The sequence below is a fragment of the Cryptomeria japonica genome, chromosome 11 (assembly GCF_030272615.1).
Source record: "Cryptomeria japonica chromosome 11, Sugi_1.0, whole genome shotgun sequence".
In the NCBI taxonomy this organism is placed as follows: Eukaryota; Viridiplantae; Streptophyta; class Pinopsida; order Cupressales; family Cupressaceae; genus Cryptomeria; species Cryptomeria japonica.
In genome coordinates, this window is record NC_081415.1 from 578,431,708 (window position 1) to 578,438,523 (window position 6,816).

Genomic DNA, 6,816 nt, shown 5'->3' on the forward strand with positions numbered 1-6,816 from the left:
AGCACCTTCCCATCACACGGCCTATTCATTTCAGAGGCAGAGGACAGGGACAGAGTTTTGTGCACCTATATGCGATGATTACATCCCAGCCTCGGATTGGGAGATTGGAGCACTGGAGGAGAGTCATTGACGATATTGACATGGTGATCTGGAGGCCGTACCTGGGGTGCGAGGAGTGGGGGGACGATGCACTGGAGCTGCCCTACACCTTCCGGAGCAGGTACCTGATTGGGCGGACGCCCTATATATTAGAGAGACAGCTGGTGGACAGGGTATGCAGGCAGTATGGTAGGATTCAGAGGATGCCGCGAGGCTCGGGCATGTATGTCCGTACAGTCAGAGATCAGGTGCAGTTTGGCCCACTGCTATCATATGATCAGGCAGTGATGCAGCTAGCGGAGATGATGCCGATGCCATGGGACATGTGGCCAGAGGTAGATGATGCAGGGATGGACGCAGAGTACTCTGCGTACTGGGCAGAGCATCCATTTCCGAGGTTGACAGATCCGGCAGAGCCAGTGGATGGAGAGGGTGGAGGAGATGATGATGATGGAGGAGGGGATGCAGGTAGGGGCCGGCGGAGGCGGAGGGGAGTGGTGGGAGAGAGACGGGTAGCACCTCGGAGGGAGGGAGGTCAGGAGAGAGCAGCTCCAGTGGTGAGAGGACGGGGTGGGCTGCCCCTACAGGTGCCAGCAGCATAGGGTCCCAGAGAGGGACAGAGACAGGTGCAGCCAGAGGGACAGAGACAGGTACAGCCACAGGTACCTATACAGGCACAGGGACAGGTGCAGGCAGAGGCACAGGGACAGGCACCTGTAGAGGAGGAGCCACAGGCAGGGACGGAGAGTGGAGACTCCGAGGAGGATGAGGTGGTGAGGCTGCGGGAGATCTGCCAGGGCCAGGCAGATGAAATTGAGGATTTGGTTCGAGAGAGGAACCACCTCAGGATCATGGTCCGAGATACAAAGCGGGAGAGGGATCAGGCCATCCAGAGATATACCGAGGCTGAGACAGCTCTGAGGGCAGGTAGGCGGGCAGCAGAGGATGCAGGGGTAGGCTACGCCTATGTTTTGCGAGCTGGAGAGGAGATCGCCTACTGGAGGGATCTATATTATGCAGCCGTGCCAGCAGAGCAGCGGGCTAGGAGCTTCCAGAGGTCGTCGCGCACAGCGACGGCTACGGGAGGGAGCCGCAGGAGACAGGCATCCAGCGGTGGGGTTATGGGGCCTCCACCACCACCAGAGGGACAGGGGGATCCTGGGGCGGGTCCATCTATAGCTCAGACTCCGTCGAGGCGCGGCGGCTCCGAGGGAGGGAGTTCCTCATAGCTATAGTGGGCTCCCATTGTATCAGTAGATGTATCATTGTTGTATTGTAGACACCTGCGGGTGATTCTTTTGTAGCCATATGATTCTTTTGACATCATTGTATTATGACACATTTGATTGATTATATATATGAGATGATTCATCTTTTGCGGCAGCTATATGCATGTGTACCTTATGTGATGAGATGTTCTTATGTGATGTATGTTTTATGATATGGATGCTTATATGATGCAATGCCATATATTTTTGTTCTTTTATGTTGTATATGTGATGCATGATGCGAATGAAAATGTATGTGATGCAAATGAATATGATAATGCAAATGTAAATTGTTGTGATGCAATTGTAATATCTATATGTATGTATGAAATGCTTATATGTGGTGATGCAGGTGCAACTATATGAAATGCAAATGTTTTTGGTGTGTCATTATACTCAGTCATGTGATAGCGGGCTACGCGGACTCGAGAAGGACAATGAAAGTCAATCAAGAAAGGGGGATGGAAGACAGAAGATATGAACGTGAAAGAGCTTCTTGTGCGTTATCATCATTGAGCTTTATTATGGCAGAATAGGTTATGACAATCGAGGCATATGTTCGGCCCAGAAAGTCATTGTACCTGTTTGCATGGAGATAAGACAGTCACAAACAAGGAATGCCCCAGTTCATACTAGACTCACAGTGTCCTCATATCCTTGGACAAGTCATAGCATTACTAAAAGACAATCCACAGACAGCAAATGCAAATAGGTGACGATACCCCATCCTCGCCTTTCTAGTCAAAGACATCCTGGAGATAGAATCTCTAGTCAAAGACATCCCGGAAAAGCTAAAAGACATGTCACCAAAAAGATAAAACCAAAAGAAAACCAAGACTCGACACCAACATCGATTGTAGTCCTCAAGTTTGTGTCTCTTGTCACTTGTTTAAGTCAAATTTTGATTGTGGTCACAATGTTCACTTTCACAAAAAGGATAGATAGCACTGAACCATATGTTGTCTGAGTCTGTTGAAAGATTTGATTTTGTTGAAGCCCATTGTTGCTGCTGTGTCTCCTTGGAAACTGACTGAATCCATGAAACTGATACCTTATTGTGGAGAAGATGGAACTTTGTTGCGGATCTGCGATGCAAAATGTTGCTTTATTGCGAATTGTGCGCGGATAGACGGAAGAGAGCTGAAAGAAACTGTACTCCTCGAAACATGTGATTTTCTCAGTTCCACACCCATTACTAGACGTAGGAATTGGCCGTAGTCACAGATAGGATCTGATTTATTATGGATTGAAAGGGAGTGAAAAGGGAGGGTTTATTATGAATGGCTAACCAATCTTGGGTAGATCAATAACAAGCCATGATGGGAATGGGTAAGTTTATTGTGAGTGAATTGGTCGTGAGTGTGTGCGAAATGAAAAGATGAAAGAGAATCCTGAAGGAGGGAGGAGCAAAGTCCCTACGCATGGCGCTGGTGACCCAGTTTTTCACCATGGTACTTGCCCAGGGCGCCACCGAAGTGGTTTTCATCGTTGGACGAAATTATTTCTCTTTACTTTTTTGGATTTTGCAATTTTTTTTTGTTGTCACAAGGCGCCTGTTTGCCAGGTTTTCACCAAGTAACAATTTTTTTGTTTTATAATTTTTTGTATTTTTGAATTTTTTTGATTTTTTTTTTTTTGTGTTTTTTGCATTAGGATACTCAAAAAGAGCTTATGTGTAGAACCTGCGAAGGTGCATGCTGTTGATAGGATCCTCCAAGGATTCACCTTCTGTAGTAGAGAGCTGATATGCCCCAGATCCATATGCTGCTGTGATGATGTAAGGACCAAGCCAGTTGGGTTCAAATTTGCCCTTTTTTTCTCTATCTTGCTGATTCTTGGGGTTCTCTCTGAGGACTAAGTCACCTACCTCAAATGTGCGAGGCTTGACCTTGTGATTGTAACTGCGACTCATTCGTTGTTGGTAAGCCTTGAGATGATTAAAAGCAGTGTGTCGTCGTTCCTCCAGCAGTTCTAGTTCTTGTAGGCGAGAGACCCTGTAGTCTTCATCGTTGATTATGTTTCTCAAGGAGACCCGTAAAGAAGGTAACTCGACCTCAATAGGAAAGATGGCTTCAGTACCGTAGACAAGTGAGTAAGGTGTAGCTCCTGTAGGTGTACGGACACTGGTACGATAGGCCCAAAGTGCGGGATTGAGTTGGACATGCCAGTTACGGCCAGCGTCGTCGACTGTCTTTTTAAGTATTTTGAGAATTGTTTTGTTAGACGCCTCAGCTTGGCCATTACCTTGGGGGTAATATGGTGTGGAGAAACGATGAGAGATATGGAATCGCTCACAGAGTTCACAAACATCCTGGTTCTTGAAAGGACGCCCGTTGTCAGTGATAATGGAAGTAGGAATCCCGTATCGGCAAATGATGTAGTTCAGGATGAAAGTAGCGATTTGTTTCCCAGTAACTTGCGTGAGAGGCACGGCTTCAATCCACTTTGTGAAATACTCTGTGGCTGTGATAATGAATTTATGTCCGTTGGAAGAAGGAGGGTGAATCTTGCCTATGAGATCGAGTCCCCACTGACAAAAGGGCCAAGGAGATGCAAGTGGCTGTAGTTCTTGTGCTGGTGCGTGTATGAGGTCTCCATGAATTTGACACTGCTTACACTTCTTGACAAACTGATATGCATCTTTTTCCATAGTAGGCCAGTAGTATCCAGTCCTGATGAGTTTCTTGGCCAAGGTAGGACCACTAGTATGCGGACCACATATCCCTTCGTGCACTTCTCGTAACGCAGTCTGAGCTTCGTCACTCTCTAAACATCTAAGGAGGGTGCCATCTAGACCTCGCCGGTATAGGATATCAGCTAGGATAACGTATCGGGAGGATTGGCGGATGAAAGTGCGGCGTTGGTTGTTCGATAAATCGGGAGGTAAGATGTTGTCGCAAAGGTATGTGAATATGGAACCATATAACTGGGATTCAGGACCAACAACACATATCATTTCCGTGAGAGTGATCTCATATGACGGAATCAGCAGGTTGTCAACCAGGAACTCATAACAGGTCTCATTTTGCGGTAGGTCAATGAGTGAAGCAATTGTAGCCATGGCATCAGCAGCGCGATTCTGTTCTCTTGGTATCTGCTCAAACTCTATCTTTGCAAAGTGTTGTTTCAGATCATCTACCAGTTGTTTGTAAGGCATTAGCTTTTCATCTTTTGTTTGATAATCATCAGTTGCTTGACGGATGACAAGTTGAGAATCGCCAAAAACACGAAGTTCCTGGATCTTCCACTGAACTGCAATTCTTAACCCAGTTGTTAATGCCTCGTATTCCGCTATATTGTTGGTACAAGGAAATGATAAGCGGTATGACTTTGGTATAGAATCGCCTTGGGGAGTTATAAAGAGTATACCCGCTCCTGCCCCATGCTGTGTGTGTGAGCCATCAAAGTATAGTTGCCATGGCTTTGCAGGTGATATTGTTAGAATGGACTCATCTGGAAATTCTGACTGTAGAGGAACATCATCTATCATGGGAGCATCTGCCAGTTGATCTGCAATGGCTTGTCCTTTTATGGCTTTTCTGTCCACGTATTCAATGTCGAATTCACTCAAAATCATTACCCGCTTGGCCAGTCGCCCAGTAAGTGTAGCTTTGTTGAGTAGATATTTTAGTAGATCAATTCTGGCAATCAACTTGGTTTTGTGATTAAGCATATAATGTCATAATTTTTGTGAAGCGAAGACCACAGCGAGACATGCACGCTCAATTGGTGTGTAGTTGAGCTCATATCCCACCAATGTGCGACTGATATAGTAGACTGCTTTTTCCTTGCCGTCAGATATTTGCTGTGCTAGTAGTGCCCCCAGTGCTGTTGGAGTAGCTGATATGTAAAGTAGCAATGGTTGATTCGGAATTGGTGGCATCAAAACTGGCGGGTTCAAAAGATAGTCTTTAAGTGCCTGAAAAGCCTGTTGACAGTTCTCGTCCCATTTGAACTTAATGTTTTTGTGTAGCAGGTGCTGGAAAGGATTACACTTATCTGCAAGTTGTGCTATGAATCTTCGTATGGACTGGAGTCTCCCTTGTAAAGACCGAAGTTGACTGATATTCTTGGGTGGCGGCATGTCCAAGATAGCCTTGACTTTTGCTGGATCCGCTTCTATTCCTCTTTTAGACACAATGAATCCTAGGAGCTTCCCGGAGGTTACTCCAAAGACACATTTCTTTGGGTTTAATCTTACCTTGTATTTTTCCAGCCTATCAAAAGCAACTGAAAGTATGTCCAAGTGTGTATTTCTGTCTATTGATTTAACCAAAAGGTCGTCGACATAATCTTCCACCTTTACATGCATGAGATCATGGAAGATAGTAGTCATGGCTCGTTGATACGTGGCACCTGCATTTTTCAGCCCAAAGGGCATGACATTCCAGCAGAAGGTTCCCCATGGACAAGTGAATGATGTTTTATGTTGATCTTCAGGTGCAATCCTGATCTGATTATATCCAGAGAATCCGTCCATTAAAGATAACATCTCATGGCCTGCTGTGAGATCAACAATTAAATCAATGTTTGGTAATGGGAAATCGTCCTTCAGGCAAGCCTTGTTGATATCCCTGAAGTCTGTACATATTCGGATGCTGCGATCTGGTTTGCTAACAGGTACTAAGTTGGAAATCCATTCAGGATAATCAATTGGGCGTATGAATCCGACATCTAGTAATTTCTCCAGCTCTGCCTTGACTAGCAATGCCACCTGTGGATGCATTTTTCTCAATTTCTGTTTTACTGGTTTTGCCCCTGGTTTGACTGTTAAATGATGCATTACTAAGTCGGGGTCTAGTCCAGGCATATCAGCATAAGACCATGCGAAGTTGACTTGTCGTTCCTTAAAGAAGCTTATGAACCTTGCTTTCTCGGCCTCTGTCAATGATTCAGCCAAAAATATGTTGTGTGGAACCTCTGCTGTACCAATGTTTGTCTTTATAGTCTCCTCTACCAACATGGATGATTTTTCCTCATATGATGCTGGGAGAATGTCAAGCCTTCCATCTTCGGGCGCCTCAGAGAGGTTTTCACCCTCAGATACGTCCTTTCTTTTTACTTTTTTAGAGTCAGAGAGCGCCACAGTGTGGTTTTCGCCATAAGACCCTTGTTTTGTTTTTATTTTCACATTTTTGCGACTAGAAGGCCCGACACCCTCACCAAAGTATGCCATGTTATTTAGCTCTATGGCGTATCCTGCTTTATGGTCTCCAAGAGGAAGATCATCGCGAATGCCAAGATAATCAACAATAGCTTCGTCATTTTGAAATGTATCAATCTGTGGTGGTCCATCCTGATCCCAGTCAATGAGTTGGGGGTGAACGAGGGGAAGGTCTTTAGTGTTTTTAGAGTCCGCCAGGCTAATAGTGAAGATGTGGTTATATTCAGGTATGTCAAGGTAGTCATCGAGGTCGTGAATGGCACTCTCCTCATCAGTTTCAATCGT